The sequence below is a fragment of the Prionailurus viverrinus genome, chromosome D4, assembly GCF_022837055.1.
Source record: "Prionailurus viverrinus isolate Anna chromosome D4, UM_Priviv_1.0, whole genome shotgun sequence".
Taxonomy (NCBI): Eukaryota; Metazoa; Chordata; class Mammalia; order Carnivora; family Felidae; genus Prionailurus; species Prionailurus viverrinus.
This window is the reverse complement of record NC_062573.1, coordinates 41,723,950-41,750,456: the sequence shown is the minus strand read 5'-3', so window position 1 is coordinate 41,750,456 and position 26,507 is coordinate 41,723,950. Positions and strand designations below refer to the sequence as shown.

The 26,507-nt window shown below is 39.5% G+C and overlaps 2 long non-coding RNA genes across 22 annotated transcripts in view; one reads left to right on the top strand and one right to left on the bottom strand.

Moving 5' to 3' along the window:
• The window catches only part of LOC125150885 (uncharacterized), a 43,107-nt gene extending 23,778 nt beyond the window's left edge, over positions 1-19,329 (bottom strand). For 3 of the 8 annotated variants that reach the window (XR_007146536.1, XR_007146540.1, XR_007146533.1), the window contains exons 1-6: positions 19,269-19,329; positions 15,522-15,688; positions 12,729-12,843; positions 10,376-10,548; positions 8,231-8,369; positions 6,597-6,728 (exon numbers count right to left, since the gene is read on the bottom strand). This is a non-coding gene — a long non-coding RNA (uncharacterized LOC125150885). Of the gene's footprint in view, positions 1-1,343; positions 1,770-6,596; positions 7,395-8,230; positions 8,370-10,375; positions 10,549-12,728; positions 12,844-15,521; positions 15,689-19,268 lie in introns of those variants that run through there. The other 5 variants (XR_007146534.1, XR_007146539.1, XR_007146535.1 and 2 more) reach the window with 5 other exon arrangements.
• Positions 1-26,507, top strand: part of LOC125150883 (uncharacterized) — a 195,719-nt gene that overhangs the window by 22,042 nt on the left and 147,170 nt on the right. For 11 of the 14 annotated variants that reach the window (XR_007146524.1, XR_007146523.1, XR_007146522.1 and 8 more), the window contains 2 exons: positions 11,831-12,638; positions 15,588-15,736. This is a non-coding gene — a long non-coding RNA (uncharacterized LOC125150883). The remainder of the gene's footprint in view (positions 1-11,830; positions 12,639-15,587; positions 15,737-26,507) is intronic. The other 3 variants (XR_007146528.1, XR_007146531.1, XR_007146532.1) reach the window with 3 other exon arrangements.

The window sequence follows — 26,507 nt, the reverse complement described above, 5'->3', positions numbered from 1 at the left end:
TAAAAAAGTTCCACCTCCAGTCCGTATACCACCTATAGTCACGGGAAGTACCTCTTGCCCTATGTTACTGTGTTTTGGAAAACACTCACACACAGGATATTTCTTGGTCTTCGTAATCATTTTGCGAGATGAGCAGACAAAACGTAATTGTGCCCATTTCAAAGATGAACAAGTCAGAAAATCAGATTCATGGATAAAATCTTATAGCCAGTATATTTCCGGAACTGGGCCTGGTACTCGTGCTTTCTCCTCATCAACCTACTGCTTCTGTACTACCAACTCTTCCAAGGAATGCAAATTTAGAATCAAAATAAACTTTTATCCTTTTAGACCTGACTGTGGTAATCTGAATAGAGATGAGACAGAAAAAAATTCGTAAACAAAGGAGAGGGGAGTAGATTGCCAAGTTGTGGCAGGCAGCCTCTAAGATAGCCCCTGATTATCTTCCCTTCTAGCATTCGTGTCTTGTGTAATCCCCTCCACTTGTGAAATTGCTCTCTAACTAATATAATATGGCAACTTAGAGGGGTGTCACTTCCTTGCTTAGTTTGCAAAAGATTGTGACTTTTGTCTTGCTAGAAGTCTCTGTCTCTCTGTCTCTGTCTCTGTCTCTGTCTCTCTCTCTCTCTCACTGATTTTGATAAAGTGAGCTGCCACAGGAGGGAGGCTCTCCTGCCCTAGGAGAGAAGACCCGAGGACAGCAGGGAACTGAAGCCCTCAGTTCAACATCCCTCAAGGAAATGAATCGTGCCGACAATCCCATGTGTTAGTTGGGAAGCAGATCCTTCCATAAGTGAGCCTTTGGATGAGATCCAGCCTTGATGGACACCTTGCCTGCAGTCTTGTGGGAGATTGTGAAGCAGAAGACCCAGTTAAGTCATCTCCAGAGCCCTGACCACAGGCGTTTTAAGCTACTCATTTTTGGGGAGTGGGTTAATCTGTTATTCAGCAGTATATAACACGAGTCTTCAGGACTCATTTCCAGAAGTGATTCAGTGGAAGTGGAACCAAGTTATCACTGCTGTGCATGGACCCCAAGTGTTTGCAGTTCTGATGAACTGTGATATCTAACACTGGAGACACTTTTTCTTTCTCTCATTTTTCTATTCTTTTTTCCCTTCTCTCTTTCCCTTCATTCCTCCTACTCTTTCACACTTCAAAAATTTTTAAATGTTTATTTATTGATTTTGGGAGAGAGAGAGAGAGGAGAGAGAGAGAGAGAGAGGGATAGAGAGCGAATAGGGGAGGAACAGAGGGAGAAAGGGAGAGAGAGGATCCTCAGCAAGCTCTGCACTGTCAGTGCAGAGCCTGACGCGGGGCTCAAACCCATGAACTGCGAGATCATGACTTGAGCTGAAACCAAGAGTCACATGCTTAACCCACTGAGCTACCCAGGCACCCCTTTCATACTTTTAATTAACAGAGGAGTTGGAAACTTAAAGTCAGTAGCAACACAAAATAAAAGTCCTGCATCTGCAAAATGTCATCATTTATATCTTTCCATGATGCTCTGTGCCAAGCTCCATATGTAGGCTACCTAGTGCATATGTAGGAGTTACCTAACGAAGGTTCGGCTGTTGGTGTTATTGAATCCCCATGGAGTTGATTCAGTGCTATTCATTCCATTTCTACTTGTGGCAATGTCTTGATTCTTTTATAGGCTTTGTATACTCATGTTCTCTGTCTTTTCCTTTGGAGGCAATTTATAGCACTGATCTACCAGTACCTCTCACTGACTTTGATGTGAAGATGGTTTTTCCTGCAGGTACCTACAGAATTAAAAACATAGAGCATAAAGAAATAACATTCATGCTTTACACTGTCTTACTGATTCTCTCCAGTTTTTCCATCCACCACACGACCTGAAAAGATTTTCACTCTTGGGCAGTCTTTGCTTCTATTTCACATGCACAAATAGCTAAAGAGAATTAGGCAAGGACCATTCCAGGTAAGGTTATCTGTATGAAACCTTGAAAATAATCTGAAACTAGCCTTGATAAATGGGGGAGGGGTGGGGCATGTGAAGGGATAGAGTAGGTGGTGGGGAGGTATACATGGACAAATTTGAATCACAAATTTGCCAGCAACATTTAATAATAACACTCCTAAATACACACACACACACACACACACACACACACACACACACACACATAAATGAGTCACACTATGAAAACTTCTAACAAGTGCTGGCAAGTCAGATGGCAGACTCACCCCGAAACCTGTCTCTCCAATAAAAACCTCGTAATTAAAAACAGGGCTGTCCATAAATCATAACATATAATAACAATTATGTGCAACTGGTACAGGACTTGATTAGAAAATTAATATTTAGCTTTCTCAGGTGAAAATTCTGAATTTCCCTCAGAGTGAAAATACCTCTATAGTATATGGCCAGCAGGTTATCCTCTATACCTGAGCCGTGAGGTGCTTTTTTGTCCAACTAATACCTACTGACCGTGAGGTGCCTTTTTGTCCACTTAATACCTACTGACCTTGGTCCAATAAAAGACTGAGATGATGGTTTTACTTGTCGTTTGAGAACAATACTAGCATTTGCCATGTATTGAGAAAGTGCCTACAATGTGCTCGATACTTTGTCAGGCACTGGCTGTCCCATTTTCTCTTCTTTACACTCAGCAACAATGAACCATATTTTACTTCTATAAAACTGAGGCTTAAACTGGTTTACTGACTTTCCTAAGTTTATATAAGTAGTAAGTGACCAAAACAGGATTTGAACCTGAATCGGCTTGATTCACCTTTCCGTTAAAGGTGTGGCCTTGATAAAGGACATGAACTCAATGTATATATGGAACCAGGTGAATAAGCTACAGTTGTGGCCTTAAACTGGATCCTGTTGAATGTATGGTAGAATGGATAAGAAGCCTCTTCTCTGTTGCTACCTCTTTAACCTGCAAGAAATCAGTCACTCAGCCTTGCTGGGTTCTTGTTTTTTGTTGCTTTTGTTGCTGTTTGTTTTTAGTTGATAAACTGAATCATCTCAATTAGTTACTATCTGATGTGTCTTCCATGTTAAAATTATATTATTCATCCACTCAGGCTTATATCAATCTGACAAGCCTAAACCAAGTAAACCCTGATATTTGTCATGTTTCCTTCAAATGTCCCCTGTGGCATGTGAGCAGGGTCTGAAAATGAAATAGAAGTTCCATGAAGCTATAACAACACTTTTTCATTGTGTTCTTCTCTCTCCTTTTCTGTGAGAAGGTGAGCTGAGGAGAAGCTGGAGGCAGGACTGGGAGGACATGAATGAATTAGTCAGTGAAATTTAGATTCTTGTTTTCCAATACTCTTTCCCTAATGGAGTTTTTAGGGAGTGGAAGAAAGCTGTATGCAGACGCGGAATGTCTTGGGGTAGCTGTTCACAAAAAAATTAATAATTAATTGCAGTGAACACCTGCTTCTTAGAATTTCATAATTCTCAGGAAATATTTTTTATTGTCAACATTTTAAAAATTCTTTTTCAAAAAAATTTTTTTATGTTTATTTATTTTTGAGACAGAGAGATAGACAGAGTGCGAGCAGGGGAGGGGCAGAGAGAGAGGGAGACACAGATCTGAAGCAGGCTCCAGGCTCTGAGCTGTCAGCACAGAGCCCACTGTGGGGCCCGAACTCACGAACAGTGAGATCATGACCTGAGCTGAAGTTGGACCCTTAACCGACTGAGCCACCCAGGCGCCTCAACATTTTAAAAATTCTTAATGGCACACCGAAGAGCAGAGGTTGGCCAAGTTTTTCTCTAAAGAGCCTGATAGTAAATTGTTTAGCTTTTGTGAGCCATATGGTCTCTGTCACAACTACTTAACTCTGCTGTTACAACACCAAAACAGCCACAGATGATACATAAATGGAAGAGAATGTCTGAATTCCATGCAACTTTATTTACCAAAGCAAGCAGCAAGACGGATATGACACAAGGGTCATAGTCTGCTGACCCCTGGTATAGTGAAAAAAATTCAACTGGAGTTTGATTATGGCACTTTCACTTTAGCTGGGTATTTTGGGAAAAGATATTTATTTTAGATGTGATAGAGTTTCATTATCTGTATAGGGATAATAAAATCTACTTCATAAGACTGTTACAAAGATTAAGCTATGTAGCTAAAATATAGTACACTGGCACCTAATAAGTGTTTAATAAATGGTAACTGTAATTATTATCATCATAATTACAACACTATTATTTTAATTTCTTGTAGGTTTTTTGGCTGGTCGTGTAGTCTAACTAATGTATTTATAGTAAAGCAAAAAGTGCTATTGAAGGCAGTGGAAACTGTGTTTTGCTGGTTCATCATTGAAGATTGTTCTGCTGGGATTAGAAAATTGTTTTAGAGAGTGTTGGTGCTATTTCATACTTACTGAGCTAATACCATTCTCTCTTGGTTTTAGCTTTTGTACTTCAAGTCCTTTTTAAAAGAATTGTATAGATATGGGTGCCTATGTTTGCTTTACTTCTTTATTTTCCTTGTTGGGCAATCATGCATATGTTGATTGGCATCAAACCTAGATCTCACCTATATCCCCATGGCAATGAGCTTCTACTGATTTGAATCCAGACAAGCCCGGGTGGCCCCGCGAGTGGGAGAGGCTGGGTGTGTCCACCTCAGGCTGTGGCACCAGAAGGGCGTGGATGCACCTGCTGTGCTTGTGTAACTCTGGCACCAACGTGGCGGTGCTTCTCTGTGTGTTTGTCTTCTTGTGAAAGGTCACTGGCTGATTGGAGCTGTGGGGCTGTGCCCCGCATCCTCAGCAGGCCACAGGAGCTTTCTTTCTGTGATGTTCTGCCTCATTTCTAGAGGGGAGTTTGGCTCAAAGAAGGAAGACTCTGGCTTTTGTATTCAAAATTTTCCCTAGGGGAGGAAACTATTACCATATCTAGAGGGCCTGAGTCATTGAAGAGAACTTACTCAAAGAGAATTTTTCACTAAGGGAAAAGATGGAACAATTACAGTAAAGCAGAAGCCACAGGGCCTGGGTTATTGTCTTACCATAAACCAAAGGGTTACAGGTAACAGACAACTTTCAGTTCCTGCTATCGGAAGGGGTGGTCAGTCCTTTCTTTTACTGAGCCGCTTTCCAACTTTTCTCCTTTTCTTTTTCTTTTCTTGTAATGAAGAGGAAAGACAAATGATAACAGATCTGCCTTGGGCTGATATGGGGATAGGATCAAATTAATAATACAAGTTAGGTCAAAATTTACTTTTCTCTCTTTGAATTGAAATTGAAGTGTGCATGGGCTATTTGGACTAAAGACTTTAAATATGTGTTAGCTTGCAAAAGTGGCTATAGAGAAAGGGCCAAAAACAACATAGTAATATTTAGGGATGGTATTAAAAATCTTCACACACTGCATTTCAAGACAAAATGTGTTTTTTGTAGGTAAAATAACAGTCCAAACACCAAAAACATTTTAAATACAAAATTCATTTTAAATCATCATGATTCTGGAGGCATAACATAATAGTGATAAGTAAAGAATACATCCTATTTCATACTTTACTAAGATATTTGTGTCATTTTCTGCTTTTACTTAACCTTCAGAAAAAGACTAAATTATATCAAGTCGCAAGGCAAGTTTATAGCCCAAATTGTCTCCCCCGGCTGTTTTCTTTCATTTTTGTACATATGGAGACGTTTCTATTCTAGAGCCACATCATTCTCTTAAAATTACTGTATGCGATATTCTATGATTTATTTATACTCCTCTATTAATGATTATACTTAGTTTACTTAGAAAGGTTTAGGGTTGCATGCTCATGACAAAGTTAGGAATAATATGCTGATTAAATGGATGGTGTTTTCTTCTGTAACTCCTCTGGCTTCTTGCATACCTTTGGGAATGATCTTATGAAACAAGCCTGTGATGCCTTTGGAAAGGTTTTTTTAGGTGCTTCTATCTCCCTATTTCCAGGTCTGTTTCCATAGCTTTAGCTGCATCAAAGTCCCAGAAGGATGGGTTTAACTAGAAATTCAGCAAAAACTACTGCTATGTTTGGATTCTGGTCAGACAAGTTGCCACTAACCTAACTGTGGAATGGGACCTTCCATACTCTCACATCAACATACCAGTTTGGCCTTAGCTCCTTTTTTTTCTCTCCCTCTCCCTTGATTAATCTCATATAATTATGTGTGTACATGTCTGAGGGCAGGGACCATGCCTTATTCATCTCTGTATTATTCAAGGGCCTGGCTCAGAGTTGTTGCTTAAGAAATGTGTGTTGAAAAAATATTTACACATAAGCTACAATTCTCACTCAGATTCCGGTATCTGAACAAAGTGGCTTTCAGCTTTTTGGATAGGATAAAAAAGAAATATGGGCTTTAGGTATATACCACCTTTTAAGAGCTGCCATGCAAGTTCAGAATCCCCTGTGATCGGCCAGTATTAACCTCATTTCTGTCAGTAGCCATGTCTCAATGCTAGGTGACTCTTCTCCTGGCATGTTTTGGCAAGAAAGAACTCTTTACCTGGTTTGGCTAATCTACATTGGCTTCTAGTTCCAACAAGAATTGTTTACATGCATTTAATTTTAGCTCTTGGGCTATAACATGTCATTGTTCTTTTTACTCACCTCCTCCCCTTGCTTTTGAAACAGGACAGGCATCTTCAATTCTTGTTGATCCTGTTTGGTGTGCTCTTAGGTGGATTTTAGCTTTGTCCTTCAGCTTTCATGGCACTCTAAGATATTTTCGAGTCATATTTCCTGTATAAGAAAATATAGACTATGTCATCACAAAGGGAAGTGGGATTGGGGGACATTATTTAAATCATTCAGGGAACTCATATCCTGACTTGAAGGAAAATTATAGCAATGTATTTGGACTAATTTATCTCATTTGATTGTTCTTCTCTACTCAATTTACAGGATAATGCATTCAGCTCTTATTTAATTTTATCTGTCACTGTCACAGTGAATCTAGAAGAAAAAAATACATATTTGACACTTAGTTTAAAAAAAGTCATTGCTAGGAGAATTATTTTTATTCTTCCCCAGATTTAGAGGAGAATGAACACCCTAGGAAAATAAAAAACTTTGGACAAAACAGTGTTTTCCCAAGAGTACACCACGAAATGGAAAGAACTCACAGCAAGCTTGCAGAAGTGCTTTGAAAAGTCTCTTGCACAATTCAGTTTCTTTAGAGTACTTACACAATCATATTTCTTAATGACTTTCTATAAACAATTTTTTCTTGACGAGAAGCATAAAGATGTAACAATAAAGAGATAACTTTGGGAAAAAATACACTAATGGTTTCTTACTTCTATACCATGACAGACATTAAATCATAGATTTTTTTAGTACAATTTTCATGTCAATTGTGGAAGACACAGGAAACACAATACACCGTAGGAAGTTTCAGTTCGCCACCTAGAGGAGAGATGTGAAATTGAACATTTCTCCAAACAACTTCAGTAGAATTCATTCATTCATTTATTCATTCACTCACTCACTCAACATATTCATTCAATTATTTACTTATTTAATTATTAAAAAGTAATTAAGTACTTGTTAGGCTTAATTACTGTACCAGTGCAGATTTGATAATCTATTCAAGAGCTGTGAGCTCAAAGAAGGCACAAATGTGTCTTATTTTAATCGCAATCTTTAAAATCTTTTATTAAAAGATTTTTTTTATTAATGTTTATTCATTTTTGAGAGAGAGAGAGAGAGACAGAGTGTGAGTGGGGGCCCTCAACTACCTTTTGAGAGAGAGAGGGAGACACAGAATCTGAAGCAAGCTCCAGGCTCTGAGCTGTCAGCACAGATCCTGTTGTGGGGCTCCAACTCCATGAACAGTGAGATCATGACCTGAGCTGAAGTCAGATGCTCAACTGACTGAGACACCCAGGTGCCCCCAAAATCTTTTATTTTTAAAAGACTACAACTTAAATATCTGGACAATTCTAATTATCCATATTTGTGATGTCTATTACTTTTAGCTCTTGGGCTCTAATAAAGCTTTATTGTTTTTTATTTGTTCCATCTCTTTACAATGTAGCTATTAGTGTCTTCTCCATACAAGTTAGGAAATGGAGTCTCAGAGAAATTAAATAACAAGTTTAAGGTGTCAAAGCTACTTCATTATAGAGCCAGTGTCTGAACCGAAGCCAGTCTAATACCAGAGCCATCGCCCTACTCAGTTCTTGTCTAGTCCAGATGCTCACAAGAGCCAGACTGCAGCTGGGGGTGTGGACAGTACTTACAGGTTGAAAGGAGGTCATGGTCAGCACCAGGTCCATAAAGCAGGGTTGGGAGAAGCTTTATGAAGCTAACTCTCTGGAGTAGATCTAAAGATGGTAGGATTGTTCATATGTATGAATTTCTTGTACCCTGAGGAATGAACTGCAAAATTTTCCCAAGTTAGTCCAGTCCAAGCAAGAGTAGACATGAGGTTGGGGACAGCTGGTGTGCATGAGTGCCTCCTTTGCATCTGGGTGTCTAACATCATCAACCACCACATCTCATGTGCTACAGAGACATACAGTTTGTAAATTAATGCAGCATGAAACTCCTGCAGTCTGCTTGAATTTTATTGTCAATTCTGTTAGGTAGACAGGGCCGTGAAGAGCAGGCTAATTATTATATATGTGTGTGTGTGTGTGTGTGTGTGTGTATATATATATATATATATATATATATATATATATATATATTTAAGTAGGCTCTACACCCAGCATGGGGTCCAACATGGAGCTTGAACTCATGAGCCTGAGATGAAGACCTGAGCTGAGATCAAGGGTCAGATGCTTAACCGAATGAGCCACCCAGGCATTCCAAATGAGCATGCCAATTGCGTAGATGAGGAAACTGAAATTCTCAAGAAGTTCCCTGAATTCCAAGGCCACAAAGTAATCGTTGGTGCCAGAACCAAAACCTAGGTTTTCTGATTTCCATCCAGCATTCTATCTATCATTTCTCACTGCCAGTAAAATCAGCTTTGCTCTCTGTGACTTTTCTAGTCGCTCCTGTGGTTTTATACCACTCCCTCTCTCCCATTAAACAGCTCTCTGTCAAGGCAGAATTTCCCATGAAAACAGAAAACAAATGTACCAGAGACGTTGATGGTATAAGACATAAGACAGGGGCGCCTGGGTGGCGCAGTCGGTTAAGCGTCCGACTTCAGCCAGGTCACGATCTCGCGGTCTGTGAGTTTGAGCCCCGCGTCGGGCTCTGGGCTGATGGCTCGGAGCCTGGAGCCTGTTTCCGATTCTGTGTCTCCCTCTCTCTCTGCCCCTCCCTCGTTCATGCTCTGTCTCTCTCTGTCCCAAAAATAAATAAACGTTAAAAAAAAAAAAATTTAAAAAAAAAAAAAAAGACATAAGACAGAGATGAGAAGGCATGTTGCAAAGTGGTGTCCTTCAGTGCAAGAAAAAAGGAAAGGAAATGAGAGAATATTAAAGGCAACAGGTCAGTTCTGAGATGGTGAGGAGAATAAATGTTACACGTGTACCTGACCCTCTTCAGTAGGCATGATCGTGAAGACTTGTGGGCAAAAGTGTAATGCGCTGTGGAAATTGTCTAGCTGTTGGGATCCTACTGTAAGCCATTTTTTAAAGTGAAGAAAACTCTGATCAGCCTCTGGTTTGCTTATGGAGAGGACTTTGCCCAGCTGTACCCAGAAAGCTTGAGAATACCACATAGCATATAACCCTGAGACCATTTTTCTTTGCCGGGAAAATTTGCTTAAAAAGGAACATTAAGACTGCATGGACATGTGATAATGTGCATGGTGACCTTCTACGGTAAATTGGAAAGAATTAACCTTCCTGCATCTATTGCTGAGAGATAAAGGAGAACATTTTCTTAGGGCTTTGAACTACTTCAGTTGAAATCTGACTGAAAAAGTCAGCACCGGGGACTGTATTTTACTTATTTTGTATCTTTCTCTGCATCTAACGAGTTTTTTTTTTTTTTGAAGATTAACACAGGGTACTGAGTTTTATTTAGATTCCAGATATTATTATTCAATAAATTTAAATTATTTTAAAAGCATTTGAAAGAGAGTTTACATTAAAAGTTGAATCAATGTGACTTATATTTCCCTCTAGTTGAAAACTCACAGACTCCTAAGCAACTTTTTTTCTTTTTGAAAAAAAAATTTTTTTTTTGTTTTGAGAATCACACAGAAGTAATAAGGAGTGGCCCTGATCCCTGTGCTTTTATTTATGTGTGGTTAAAGTTCAAATTTCTCAATATACCATAATCTCATTGTACTGGCCAAATTCCATGGTGGATAATTAGATGCAGTGCACCAGGGCCAATTTGGATAGAGAGAGCAATCACAGTGTACTTCTGAGAATCTATTAGCCAGGTTGACTGTGTTTGACACATGAGTGGTAAGGACTCACCTCACTTGCTCACTGGACTGGCTCAGCAGGTTCTGCAGGTGAGATCACCGCTTGGCTGTCTCATTGCTGGGCTTGGTACGCAGAAGAGGCTATGAAATAAATGGCTTGACTTTGGGTCTCAAAAGTTCTCTTTCTTATTTCCTCCCCCAAACTCCTTCTTCTGCTTCTGGAGACTAAAGCATTCATTTATAAATTCATTCATTCAACTAATATTTAGTGAAAACCTATAACGTGCCAGGCACTGTCTTGGGCTCTAGAAATACAATAGTGAGCCAGACATTTCCTGCCTTCTAGAACTTATAAGTGAATAATTATAATAGTCAGTGGGAAATTTTACTATTGACAGAGCTCAGTAATCTAAATCTTTATTTCTGTATTTAAAAAGCAGAAAGAGCACAAATGTTCTTTGGAAATATAGCATAGAAATGTGATTATAGATTTCAACACATAAAATGAAGGCCAGCTCATCTGTCATTGTGAGTTCAGAGTAAACCCCACCCTCCCTGTTGTACCCCGACTCCACTGTGTCCAATAGCCACTTTGCCATTATATGCACACACACATACACATACATACAGTTTCAATGATCTTCAAATCTATGCAGCATTCAGTTGTTGAGCACATATTACTACTCACCTAGGTGGAGACTGAATTTCCCCTTAAGTAACTTATAATTTAGGAGGTAAAACATTTGCCTCTCTCAAAATGTGACACTACTCCTCTGCTCCTTAGACTGTGAAAGCAAATATTTGGTACTTTAGTTAATTGCTTCCCAAACTTCAGCTGCTCACATACCATCTTCATAATTTTTGCTATATTCACATACCACCTATGCTGTTATGACTCTGTAAATATACTACTATTTCAGCTTAATTAAATTTATTTAATAATAATATCTTTTAGGGCGCCTGGGTGGCTCAGTCGGTTAAGCCTCCGGCTCTTGATTTTGGCTCAGGTCATGATCTCATGGTTCATGGGATGAAGTTCCATGTCGGGCTCTGCACTGACTGTGTGGAGTTGGCTTGGGGTTCTCACTATCCCTCTTTCTGCCCTTCCCCTGCTCTTACACACATTCTCTCTCTCTCCAAAAAATAAATGAACATTAAAAAATAGTATCTTTAAAATCACCAGGTTGATGTGCTGGCTATATAATTTTCAAATATACTTTAATGTAAATATAGGATTATTAAATTATGTACGTATTGTCTGTATGCATCCCCAAATATTCTCAAGTGCTCACAACACATATACTTTGGGAAGCTTTACAAAAGTAGGGCCACCTTTGAGAGTGAAGAATGGCGGAAAAAATAAAATGCATAAGTAATGATAATAATCATAGGCAATGGTCTAAGGCAATGGTCATGATAATCATAGGCAATGGTCAAAGCTATTATTTACTAAAGGCTTTACATGTGTCATTTAATTTTATCTTATTTAATCTTTGCTCTCTTGCAGGCACGCAGATAACAGAAATGTGAGGCAAAAGAGCAAGAAAGAGGTAAGAGTAGAAGTGAAATTTCATCGTACTTAGGGCAGCTGTAACTAACATGTGCCACAACGTTTTAGTTTTTGTTCTTTTCTTTACTTGACTGAGATTTCACATTTGATTATTTCATGTAAATTAGAGCGTGATGGTGGCAGATTGAAAAACTTTTTAATCAAATATATTTATTAATTAAACAAAATAATAATCCCCAAAAAAGCATGTTAGTGTAATTGTGCCCATTCTAAGAATGCAGGATCAAGTGAGAGAAATCTGATTAAAACACATTTTCTTTTCTTTAGTTTTTGGTATTCTGTTTCTCCAGTTGCTAATCAGCAAGAATATCTTTGTCCTACTGAACCGAGGCATTTGTTCAAAAGCCTTTGCGCTCTTTGGCATAAGAGCCTAACTTATTAAAGACAAAGTTCTCCTAGGTCTCTGCTAAAAAATAGTGAAATAAATATTTTTATAAACATATTATCTCAAAGTATTAATGCTGGAAGAGACCTACAGGACCAAAGACAGCTCCCTCCCTTTACAGAGAGAAAAAGGTTGAAACAGCAATGATTCTGAAAAATTTCCTTGTGTTTTCATAACTAATATTTTCATCATAAAGCTCATGACATGCACTTGTTTTTATTTGCATGCCTGAATTTTGGTGGCTCTGAACCATATATGATGGCTCTGAGGACAAACCATGTTTGTTTCCCGCCCTGCAATTTTGGCAGTGTGCTGTGTACTTCCTTGGTACTGAGTAATCATTTTTCAACTACCTAAAAGGTATGATATACCCCATAAACCTGCCTTTTCATTCTTCTTTGACATAAACTTTCTAGGTACTTAAACCTCATTTAGCATTCCATTACTCACCTTCCCTGTAAAAGTGTCAGACAGTGTATTTGAGACTCAAATAGCTGGAAGAGTATGCTGTCCCTTGTCACGTTTATGTATTCTGGGCATAGACTCCATTTCAGAATGGCCAGACCTAAAAAGATGAAAACCCTAAGGTGCATGGACTATGTTGATTAAATATTTTAATTGGACATCTACATAAATGACAGGAGCTGTAAGAAAATTGGTCCAGATCAATTTACATCTTACCTCAATTGTAAGATCGATTGATCTGGATCGATTATTATGGAACAAATTAGCTAGAATTATAAGATGCTTAGAAAAAGATTAAACTATGCTAGCTATTTCACATAATTAAATTACCAAACAATTACTCTGATTATTTTTCTTTTTTCCCTCAAGGTTTCTTGAAATATAAGTATACAAAAACTGCACACAATTAATATATACAATATGATGATTCTGGACATATGTGTAACCATACTGTGATCATTTTTCACAGCAGTCTAATCAAAGCGCAGCTTTGGATTTGTTAGTATATTTGAACATGAATGTTTTGGAGGTTTCACCAGTGGCTTTCCCATGTCGGTTCACATAGTCTTTGTTATTATCCTGTAGATAACTGAATTGCAGCATAGTGATTTGTTACAAAAACACTTTGATGGTTAACACTTTTTGGTGTGAGGTCTACTTTAAGAATCAGCCTATTTCCAGGGCCCTGTTTTTATCTGTGAAGGTCAATGCATCCTCCTTTTTAATTCTCAAGATGGGTGTTTTTATAGCTTGATGAAATGTGACACGGTTCATCTACCTCCCCCTCCTTCCGGCACCTTTTTCCTCCGCCAGTTTTTTTTTCCCCCCTTCCGATTCCTCCTGGCATCCGGACATCTTTTTCTGCCAAATGAGTCAGTTAGAGTGGAAATGTTGCGCCCACATTTTTTATCTTGTCTGGGAAAAGAGGTTTGAAGGCCAAAGGTGCCTGAGTATATTTCGTTAGTGTCCTCACACAACCCTCCTGGTCCTCTCCTGAGAAGAGCACTTTGTATTCAAGGTAGAAAGTGCCAGACGATCCCCACTGCACATACATTTCACAAACTCAATACTCAGAGAGTTGTTCTTTGATGAAAGAAATAGAAAAAAAAATTATTTTTATATTTGTAATATTATTTTTATACTTAAATACTATTTTCAATATTATTTATTTACCTGTGCATGTTTTTCTCTTAATACCTGATGTCCTTCCACAAAAGATTTGAGTGGGTTTTACAAACCCAAATAACACTGTAGGGCTAAGAGCGAAAGGAAAAATATGTAGATTTTTAAAAAGGGAGAAAGGAAACATGGGTAGATTTATAAAGTGAAAATGAATGGTCTGTATTCTGGCATTGGGTAGCTATTGTATGGAGCGTTTCTTATATATTAGATGAAACACTGGTCAAAATATCTAATCTAATTGAATGACCTCATCACCATTTTGAATTTGTTTAGATTTTGTAGGTGTAGAAATGGAGGCTTAGAGAGTTGAATTCATTCAGCTCCACACTGCTAAATTAGTGGTGGGGTGGGATTTAAACCTGGTGGTCTCACCCAGAGTCACTGCTATAACCTCTCTAGCTTGTACTGTCTCAGCAAATGTACAGATAACTTAGCTTCATTACATTAGTCAATCATTTTTTTTTTTCACCTGTCAATCCTTAATAAGTGGATTAGGTTTGGGGAGCAGTAATTGGTGGGTTCTGGGGGTAGCTGTGGTTTTGATGGAGGATATAGTAAAATACACAGCCTCTTTGTCACAGTGTAGGTCAAAAAGTAGTTCGTTTAAAGTCTGAAGTCATTCTTGGAGGTTATATTCTTCACCAAGATCTTGGTGTTAAATAAGCCGTATAGCCTTAACAATATGTTATAAAAGTGAAGATACAACGTATAAAGTTCTATCATGATGTAAATTCCTCAAAATTGTGGTCCAAGCTCTTTAAAATCTTCATAAATCACCATGCACATTCATTTAACAATATTTTATATATACATGCAATAATCCAGTGCTATACTACAGTATCACAAATTGGACCTAACATGAATTTATAGACTAGATTAAATATTACATATTTAATAGACTGAAATTTTGTTTTCCCTGGCCTTAGAACTTAGGAAACAAATTTGGGACAACTTCAATAGCTCAGGTTTCTTGAGAAAGTTCTCAGCTTCTTTGAACAGCTTCTTTTCTTCCAGACAAATTTCCCTGTAGCAAATAGGAGCCATCAGAATGATTCCCTTAGAGCTACCTCAAAGTAGAGTTTTATTGAGCTGGATCAGAGCAATAATTCAAGAAAAATGTACTGACTCTTATTATGTCTTAAGCACCATGCTAGGAATTTTATGCACATCATTTTGTTTAATTTTAATAGCAACTCCATAAGATATTATCCCCATTTAAGAGACTGAGGAACCACAGAAAGATCAGAGAAGTAAAATAAATGGGTGCTTCCAAGGCCACATCAATGATGGATCCAGGATTTGAACCCAGATATGATATGAAAGCCCATGTACTTTTAAACCCCTAGACTGCCTGCCCTTCAAGGAACTCCCAAGGTTGTCTTGGAGACTTGACTCTGTATAGATAGCTGCTTCAAGAGGAGGAAAAATGTAGGAAGATGTGATGCTTAGGTTTCAAGTAGACATCTGTACTCAATGAAAAGGTAGAGCTATTGTATTCTATTTATCAAGTACAGGTATATCATGTTCGATGTATTTCTCCACTCCATACACTGTCCATGGTGATAAAGGTGTCTAGGAAGGGGGATTAGGAAATACCTGCTATGTTTGGGTCAAAGCCAAATCACAGGATTAACATCTGCCTCTTCTTTCTCCTATATCCAGTCTCTCTTTTGATGAGAAGAAGAATAAACCTCATTCTTGTTCAGATGTAGAGATCAAGGAAAAGACTTCTGTCTTACTGGCTTCAGATATGTTATCAGCACCTAAAGAATGGAAAGCTGCATTAGAGGAGGTTTCCCTTGGGAAGAGAGGTAATGAGATACAATGAAAGAGAGTGGGTATTTTTAAAATCATAGCAACCTAGGATCAAATCCTGGAATTGACACTTTTCAGTGGTGTGGCCTATGTCACTATTTTGAGCACCAATTTCTTCTTCAGAGAAATGAAGGTGATTCAGATTACCTCCAGAGTTATCATACAGATAAAATGTAAGCAATGCAGGTAAATTTATCACACAAGTAGACATAAAACGAACTGGGCGAGAAAAGAGTCTTTTTTATCTCTTTTTTTTTTTGCCCAAGCTTCCATCCCCTCCTTTCCCTCTTCTCTTCCCTTTTCTTCTCTTTTCCTTATTTTTTTTCTGTGCTAAAGTTTTGCACAAGCTCTACAGTTATGTATATGTCTTTGGTTGCAGCAACCATGTATAAAGGAGCACTGAATGTTTGCATTCATTTATATGCTGCTATAAGTATTTCATTCTCACAAGTTTTAGAGGGAAAAATTTGGCTGCTGGTGAATTGGTGAGAAAGAAGCAGTTATTTCTGAGGTTTAACTTTGACTCTGGCATCAGAGAGACAGTCTTTCACCACTGGTACAAGTCCATGCTTCCAAGAACTGCTGAGCTGCAGCACTTAGCACGTGTGATGGATTAGCCAAGTGCAAGTATGAAGTGAGCAGAGCATCTAGAACAGCTGTACCCACTGCATTACAGATGCTAAAATGTATCATAATTATTATTTATTATGATTCTTATAGCTCAGGTTAAATCGCACAAAATTCCTTATATCATTTTATGATTTATACTGTCTTCATCAAAGAAAGTATATTATAAAACATAGCCAATTAGTAACAACAACAGTGGAAAAGAAACAGGGTCCTGGCTATATAACTTCCTCCTAAATATTTTCCCTTTAAGGAGATTTTGAGATACAGCTTTTCTGTGCTTAGATGCTAGATGAACAAATATTATGTTGGAAACCCAAGGATGATGTAGATTACTGGGTATAGTTTAGAGCTGGATTTCATCAACAATTAGCTTGTCACTATCATCCTGTAAATGTCTTTCTGTACTAACCTCACTGCCCCAGGTTGTGTACCTCTAAGGTTGATGCTGGTAGGAAATCTCTCAGCTGGGTCAGGCCCTAAGGGGTGAGGGAGTTGGCCAAAGGACACATACCATATTGGCTCATCATATTGGCCTAACTCTCCTGATCCTGCATTTCTCAACAGAATCTCTTTTTTTACTTGTCTTTTGTATAACTCCAGTGGAATAATTTTATTGAATTGCTTGAAAGAGACTGCTTATGGGGCAAGTCTGGTCAGTAGGATTCTCCATTGGATTATTAGGTTTCACAATCAATGTCATAAATTGCATATACCCTTTTCTTGGAGTAATGGTTCATTCTCAAGTCCTTTTCAGTTAATTGTCTTTACTTGCTTCTTTTAAGGTTTTTCTGTGTTTGTTTTGTTTTGTTTTTGGCTCTTTTGGGGATAATTTCATGAAATATACTGAGTCAGCAATCCATTTCAGCAAAGCAGCAGGACAAATGAATGGATTTTTGGACTGCCTTGGGTGACGGAATAAGATATTTGGGAGAACACTGGAAAAGTGGGGAGGCTGGAAGGGGGGGATATGTGAAAATGTTCCATTGCTTTAGCCTCAACTCTACCCTCCTTTGTCACTCTGGTGAGCATTTTGACAATGAGAAATATTGATGACAAACTTAATCTTATTTGAAAATGAGAATCCTAACAGTGCTTGTCTCATAGGGATATTGCAAAAGCCAAAAGAAATAATGTGGGTAAGAGGTGTAATACTGTGCTTTTCATTGTGTGAAGGCTCAACAAATATCAGCTCTTCAGATATTACTATTACTCCACTTTTAAAATGCTATTGTTTAAATCATCCCAATTGGTGTTTCTAAATACTTTCTAATAACTAAGCTAATATGCTGTGAAGTTCTTCTAGGGTTAGAGCATTCTGGTGAAGCATATTAGACACTTTCCTGAGTCAATACTTCTTTTTCTGACAAAAATTATATGCCTATTTGGAACGTATCTAACCCCAAAACAACCACCTGAGGGAGTGGGTGGAGAGAGGAAACAACTTTTTAGACATTAATCCTAATTGGATAAATTTACAAAACAGCTCATTGCTACATCTGAAGGGTAGTTTTTATCTAAGTGGAATGACCAGAGAATGTAAGAGAATTCCTTGGGCATTTACCCAAGAAATGCTGCCCTTCAGAACTGGGTCCCATAGGTGCTTTACTCACGAAGCTTCTTTGTCTCCTCCTTTTGGAGCTTTTCTTTCACACGGCTCCCCCATGTCACCCTCCAGTAACTGTCTGCTCTTTCGTGAAGGGCCACATAGGGACTGACCCACAGACCAGCTGGAGCACATGGTCCAACATTTAATAGCAAGGCAAAATGCCAAAGCCTCAGGGCGCCTGAGTGGCTCAGTAGGTTGAGCGTCCAACCTCGGCTCAGGTCAAGATCTCATGGTTCATGGGTTCGAGCCCCACGTCGGGCTCTGGGCTGACAGCTCAGAGCCTGGAGCCTCCTTCAAAGTCTGTGTCTCCCCACCTCTCTGCCCCTCCCCTGCTTGCATTCTGTCTCCGTCTCTCTCTCAAAAATAAATCAAACATTAAAATTAAAAAAATGCCAAAGCCTCAAGCAGAGACAAAAGAGAAACATAGTTTCCTTCATGGGGAGCTAGAATGGCTCTAATTCAGATGAAGCCCCAGAGTGAGACAGATTTTAATTTCAATATCAGTCAGTTCAGATGATACATTTGCTCATAAGCTTAGGCTGTATAATGTTATTAAATAATACGTATTTCACGGGACTTTAAATAAGACGAAGTGAAATAATATCTGTAAAGGACCTCACAGATTGGCCAGCATGTAGTAAACATTTAATAATCAGTTGCTCTTCCTGCTTTTCCCTCATAATACTTGGTTTCTGACCTCTTTGCAATCATGAAAGTCAGTCTTCTGTAGACTCCATGACAAAGACTTAGAGGGGCGCCTGGGTGGCGCAGTCGGTTAAGCATCTGACTTCAGCCAGGTCACGATCTCGCGGTCCGTGAGTTCGAGCCCCGCGTCAGGCTCTGGGCTGATGGCTCAGAGCCTGGAGCCTGTTTCCGATTCTGTGTCTCCCTCTCTCTCTGCCCCTCCCCCGTTCATGCTCTGTCTCTCTCTGTCCCAAAAATAAATAAAAAACGTTGAAAAAAAAATTCAAAGACTTAGAGAAGAAAAATGGTCTGAACAATTTAGACAACTGTCTTTTCCCGTAAAACCAAGGGTGGCATGTTTGTTCTAAAATACCTAGATTGTCTGTACAGTAACACTTTGGTTTGTGAGCAGAATTTGTTCTGGAAACATGCTTGCAATCCAAAGCACTTGTATATCATAGCGAATTTCCCCATAAGAAATGATGGAAACTCAGGTGATTCCTTCACAACCCAAAAATATTCATATAAAAATGATCACTGCAATGTAATATAAAATAATAAAAAAATACAAAATATAAAGAAAAATAAGCAAATTAACCTGCACTTACCTTTGAAAACCTTCGTGGCTGGTGTGAGGGAGACAAGAGAGAAGAGGGTTATTACGTAGGACGACTTTCACTATCATTGACGGAATCACTGCCATCTATTGGCTCAATGGAATCTTTCTCTTTTTGTGCAACTTTAACAAGGAACCTATCCAATGACACTTGCTTTTGCCTCCTTTTGGGGATTTCACGGAAATGTGACATTGCATTGACAATCACCCACAATCCCTCAGCAGGAGGGAGAGAGAGAGAGAGAGAGAGAGAAGAACCATTGGCTCAGTTGTGATCATGTGACTGTCGGCATCACATACTACTTGTATTGCAAGATATCACTCATTTATCAAGTTAAAATTTATTAGACATGTTTGTTTGTCTTGTGGAACACTCACAGAACAAGTTACTTGCAATCCAAGGTTTTACTGTATCACTTAATTTATTCAGGTGCTTGGTCAATCTACACTTCTCTTTCATGCAATTGGAAAACATTAAAAAAGTTGTACATACAGGGACGCCTGGGTGGCTCAGTCAGTGAAGTGTCTGGCTTCAGCTCAGGTCATGATCTCGCAGTTCACGAGTTCGAGCCCCATGTCAGCCCTGTGCTGACAGCTCAGAGCCTGGAGCCTGCTTCAGATTCTGTGTCTCCCTGTCTCTCTGCCCCTCCCCACCTCGTGCTCTCTCTCTCTCTCTCTCTCTCTCTCAAAAATAAATAAAAATATTTTCTAAAAAGTTGTATGTACACACACACATACACACATATGTAAGTTTATATGCTATACCTTCTGTAACCTTTTGCTCATCTGTTCTCTCCGACTTTATAAGCATGTGAGGCGGGTTTTATTTTTTATATTTTTTAATTTAATTTAATTTTTTTAATTGTTTTAACGTTTATTTATTTTTGAGACAGAGAGAGACAGAGCATGAACAGGGGAGGGGCAGAGAGAGAGGGAGACACAGAATCCAAAACAGGCTCGAGGCTCTGAGCTGTCAGCACAGAGCCCGACGCGGGGCTCGAACTCACGGACTGAGAGATCGTGACCTGAGCCGAAGTTGGATGCTTAACCGACCGAGCCACCCAGGCACCCCTGTGAGGTGGGTTTTATATTTCCTATTTTATAACTAAAGGAATAGGGGGCACAGAGAAGAAGCAACTTGACTGAGCCAAAGGCCTTGCAGCTGATTAGGGATAGAGCTGGGGTGTTCTGGCCCCTTGGCAATTTTTCTTCCTCCATACTGCTCTGAAGACTGTGGAAGGGAACTGCACTTGAATTTGGCGCCACAGGATTCCCAGCTGATAAGTAACCGAAGGAAACAGCGTGGCTGAAATCCAATTAAAAGTTAAAATCCCACTGGGCAATCTCTCCTTAACTGACGACAGGAATTGCTGTCACTGCCCTGTCTCGCCACTTTGCAAACAGCAGGGATGTTAGCAAGAGCTCACGGTGAACAGCGAATGCTTCCCAAGGGAGCGGTGATTGCTTTGGCTGGATTCTGCCGTGGCTTTTTTCTGGTGATGAAGAGGCTGTAGTCAGCCAATCAGGGGCGGTAACCATTTTCTAATAACCACCTCAGGCTTTTGGCACCAAATTCTCTGGCACTGTCTGGGGAAGCTCTTTATGCTACTTCATGCTACTTGTCAAGTCAAGCTGTTTGTCTCATTTTTCTGGGAAACTGGACGCTTCCCGTCAAATCGCTCACCTCAGTGGGATCCAGCCAGCAAAATACTCCAAGAGGGTGCTGATTGTCTGTGACATGTTTTCAAAAATGACCCCAGTTTGTATGGCTTTCCTATGGTCCCATGTTGTGTGAAATCAGGATGTGGTCCTGAGTTAATGACATAAGGAAGCACTTTGATGCTTGTATTGCCTTCTTGGTTTTCTTGAACCTCACATGGACTGGCTTCATCCTGTGCGGGAGTCCATAGCCCTGCACCTTTCCTCTCCACTTCCTGTGCAGGCCTTCCTCTGGTTTGTGGGCTGTTAGGCGTCATCTTGTTCCTTCAAGGCTCACACTGAGCCGCTGGTCAGAGTTTTTGTGGGTGGTTTCTGCTGCCTGCTTATCATCCAACCCCAGTCTCCGGTGTTCCCAGTTTTTAAGCCTGCAATAGCTCTTTCCCAGTTTGTCTATAGCTTGCCCTTTCAACTCTCCCTCCTGCCTTCATAGTAGGTAAGGAGGAGTTACCCCCCTTTTCCAAACCTTGATTTTGCAATACCGTCATTTTTGCCGAATTGTGTTTATAAGACTAATGTAAGTAGGTTAAACTTGGTATCGGTTTGATGACTTCGTCAAGATTCCTTGCCAGGTTGTGTGTGTGTGTGTGTGTGTGTGTGAAAGAATCTGCCTAAAATCTTTGCTAATCTAGTTTTCTCCTAAATGCAGTTACACATAATGCCTCCTAAAACAAATTCTCTACATTCATCATTTGGCAGCCTCCTGCTGTCACTCTGGAGCATTAATAAGTCTGAAGATTAGTCTTCATAACAGAGGTATGAAAGTTCTGATGCAGGTAAATACCACTGAAGACTTGAAATTTCGAGGAAGTTTGGAGACTTTTGTGGAGACTCTTAAGATGCTCTCTGTCAGTTACCACAGTGAACTCTCTCCCCCTGGTGTATATTATGCTCACACTGAATCATTCCATGCGGGTACCATATATGTTTCTGATCTGGGTAGATAAGCCAGATTTATAGATTTAAAGGAGGCTGTATCAGCTGCTGCCGGGAAGTTTTTCTTTAGTTAAGAGCCCGTGAAACTTAATCCTTGACATTTCAGGAGCTGCAGTTTGTAATAAAATCAACTTTAGTCTAGACCATGGTTATATGGTCCTAATAACATGGTAGAAATAAAGGGCAAGCCCTTATTCTAATTTCTGACATCCCTACAAATTTATGTTGTGTGTCTTTAATTGAAGGATTTATTGCCTTTCCCAATAAAAATAATTGCAAATTTTAACACTTTCCTCCAACCAAAAATAAAATTATAAGGCTTTATTACTTTTCCATTGCTCTTAAAGATTTCAAGGTTGTCTGGGGGCTTCCTGAGGGCATTAACTGTGGTCTGATTCAGTCATTACTTTATCCTCAGAGACTTAGATGGCATCCAGAGCATATGGAAAGTGCCCAATGAATGAAATGAATGAATGAGTGGAACCAGATAGAACCAGAGTCACCTTTTAGTGGCCTACCTGTATAATTTCCGGGTAATGTAGTATTTAAAAAGGGACAGTGATAACACATTTCTAAAAGGAGATGAAGGGCATATTTAACACTTTCCAAGAAGAAGGAATGCAGCTTCTATCACTTGATCTAGGTCTTTGATTACGGAGGCATTGAGAATTCCCTGTGGCTGAACATGGGCAAAACTTTTAAGGCGAGCTGAGGGCTCAGGCTGCCTGGTGGACATCAATACTCCCCATGGAGCACTTTCCAAGAAGAAAAGTGTGGGCTTGCTGTCTTTTCATCAAAACTCCTAGAATTTGGCTGACTGCCTGGTTTATCCCAGGACATTAGTCAGCCCACAAATCCCACATTTGTTTATTCAGTCCGGAGCAAGTGAATACTGCCATTCTCCCATCTCCTTTGTTGGCAAATGCTTTGTTAACCTGAATTGAGCTCTGCAACACAAAATGAAGTGACTAATCTTTTGGGGGTTTCCCCCTCCCAGATTCTCTTATGAGCAACTAAATTGATAGGCCACAAAGCCCCATACTGTCGTTTTCCCTCATGCTGCCCTTTTATTCTGATGGTTCCACATTGTACTTAAGGAAACCAATACCTTCCAGAGTGTGGTTGAAGTGGCGCCACCATTAAGAAAAGGAGGTTACTGAACTTTTTAGTCTTGTGAGAAAATGTTAGCAAGCAAAGGGAGTTGAGTTTGATTATTTATGCTTACGCAGTCTACTACTGGGCATTGGCAACAAGTGTCACCTTGTCCTCGCAGAAATTTTTCCGATTCTGAACACGTGAGTCTGAAAGCACGGGAGGTAGGAATCTTAACACAGACAACCAATTTGGATGATCACATAGTTCATATGTCGTGGGTCTGGAATATAATTTAAAAAGGATGTATATCCTTAATCACTAGGCTATTTGTGTATCTTCAAAGATCTGTAAAGACCTGGAATTTTTAGCTAAAGTTTAAGGATCTGTGTTTCTGAATTGTCATTGGCCACGAAAGAGCGGTTAGTTTGGAAGACAGTTGAGGTACAACCTAGTACACAATAGAAGAGGGGGTAAAGGAAATCATAATATTTAACATTCTTGCCATAAACCCCAGCCATTTTTACAGCATGTTGTACATAGCAGCTGAGCAGATAATTCTCATTAATAGTTAGGCCTGTGGAAATTCTGTTTGGTTCATAAAGCTTCGATTCTGTGTTTACCATTGATAACCTGTTTTTTTTTTTCTCTTTCTCTCTTCTTCCTTCAACTCTTAACCAGAGCTACCTTCCAGAGGATTTCTTTCTACCACACTCTTCCTCCCCAGTGTGAGAGAATACAAGTACATGTTGATGTTTGAAGCAAGAACATTCAAGAACTTCTGCCTGACTTTTAACCCAAGGCTTGGATTAGTATAATCTTTCTAGTTTTTAGTGTGAGGCTCAGGGATCACAAAGGTTGTTTCATCCATGAGACTTCTGCGATTTGTTATTCTATTTTCAGACCTGAGATCTGGAAGAAACCGAAATGGGTTTTAAAATAGCCATTAGCTCAGGAGATACATAACCAAGGCCTGTGGCAAGAGCTTTGCTTTCATTACCCTGTTTTTCAGTCACATAGTCTGAAAAAAAAGAAAGATATTAAAAAAAAAGTTGTTTCCCAAGAATGATCACTCCCACCATTTTCCTATAGAGGAAGAGGAAAATGTGTAAATAATTCCTGGGCTTGAGTGCAAATGATGCATGTGCTGGAAAACAGAAATCTAAAGTCATAAAAGATTTTGTCCTTTGTAGATACTTCTCCAGACATGAGTTAGGTATTTTTGGATTTGACTCATTGCAAATCTTCACTGAGGGTCACCTGGATAGCTCAGTTGGTTAAGCATCCAACTCTTGGTTTAGACTCAAGTCATGATCTCACAGTTCATGGGATGGAGCCCTGCGAGGCCCATGATGAGGCTGCTTGGGATTCTCTCTCTTCCTCTTTCTCTGGCCCTCCCACCCCCCGAATCTCTCTCTTAAAGTAAATAAATAAACTTAAAAAAAAGAAAATCTTCATTGAGCACCTTGTGCATACCAAACATTCTGCTATGTTATGAGGGTTTGGGGGCCTCCACTATAGTCCAACTGATGTACAGGAAGGATGAAGAGAGACTACATATAAATATAGCACAAGGCAAAATAAAATATGGTATACAACACGCTATGGGATATAATGGGGGAAGAGGTCCTATTTTATTAGTGGAGTCAAGATATGCATTACCAAGGTCATGGCATTCTTGCTGGGTCATGAGGATAGAATCTTGGCAGATGAGGAGGCATTCCAATGCAAGAGAATAATAAGAGCCAAAGTGCAGCTGTGAGAAAGTTGAAGGGAACTATGACTATTGCCAAGCAGGGTAGGGGCAGGGAAGTGAGGGTGGCTGGGTTTATATCATGAGTACTGAGTCTCATGCACACAGTTGAGCGTGCCACCCTCCTTGAACCACTGTTTACTGAAGAACCATGGCTCCCCCCTGGCTCTTCACTAGTCTTACCACTGCTTCTCAGTCACCTTTCCTGGCTGTTCTTCCTCAGCCTGAGCTCTACATATTGCACGGATTCAGCATCCCATTTTTAGCTCTCTTCTTCTAACTTGCTATCATTTAAATACTAAATATTTAACATCTACATGCCAGTGGCCTCTAGATCCATAACTCTCCCTTGACCCATGCCCTGACCTCTAGGCTATATATCAAATTGTCTGCTGGACATCTCCACTGTGATAATTTGTAGGCCCGGATTAGAACTCTTGATTCTTAGCTTCCACCCAACCTCCTCTGCTTTGCTGCTGGAAATCCTCCTCTTCCACCAGTCTTTCCCATCTTAGTTAATGGGCTTGCCATCCACCTAGTTGCTTAGGGTCCCCCGAACTTGGAGTCACTCGACATATGGCCTTACCATTTAATAACACGTATTGTGAGTTCACTTCTACCCCACCCCACACAAGTGGCTGTTGGTTTTTGTTATAGGCCTCATGGTGGTAAGATTTGCCTCCAAATGCGCATGAATTGTTGAGACAAAAATAAATATTAAATTAAAAAATTGATTTTTCTGGAGATCGTCTCTTGATTCCTTTCCAGAAATTAACTCCCAAGTTGTCTAGAAGAGCCTTGTTTTCTTCAGTTTGCACGCACGTCGCAATCTGTTTTTCACATCTTCCAAAAGAGTTTTCATATTCTCTCGCCTTTCAGACCAAGCTGCTGTGGATTAGGTACACAAATACATGTCCTCATGTATCTGTCATAATAGTGAAAATGACAGTAACGATAAATATAATAGTACTCCTACTGCTAGTAGGACTCAACAGCATCTATTCAACCTTGCCATGCACTGTAATAAACACTGTATTCACTGCTGGTTTAAACCTCACAGTGGCCCTCTGGGGTGGATACTGTCATTGCCTTCATTTTTGACCCACTTAAGGTCACACAGATGGGAAGTGGCAGAGAACCAAGATGTGAACTTATTTCTGCTGGACTCCAAAGCCCATGTTTTTAACCGAAAGTAATTTAGAACACTGCACCACTGAACAAAAGTCGTTGCAGCTTCTAGTTCATAGAGTATTTTGGCTGACCACACTCAAGAAGACATAAAGAATAGAGCCCTAGAAAGGTGGTGTAGTTTAATGAATCGATCCTATTTATCTACCTTCCATAGGACTCAAGGTGTATTCTTATGTAATTTTATCTGGGAGGGCTGCCCAAAAATTGCCGTTCATTTCATTTTCTCCCCTTCTCAGTCTCTCCGATGGTCACCTTCACTGACATCAGAAGTATAAAGAGAGAAACTAGGGAGAAACATGAACTTAACAGGAAAACAAAAAGAATTATTAGAGTTATTATTATTATTTCCCGGAGAGAACCATTCTTTGCGGCCCTTTCAAATATTTGTTTCTTTTTGGATTTGATAGTGAGAGTACCACACAAGCATGAATGAAAACAGAAAGATATTGAATCAGTCAAGATAAGCCAGGTTATGCTGTGGTAACAAGAACCTCAAAATCTCAGTAACTTAAAAAACAAAGGATTATTCTCATTCATGACACA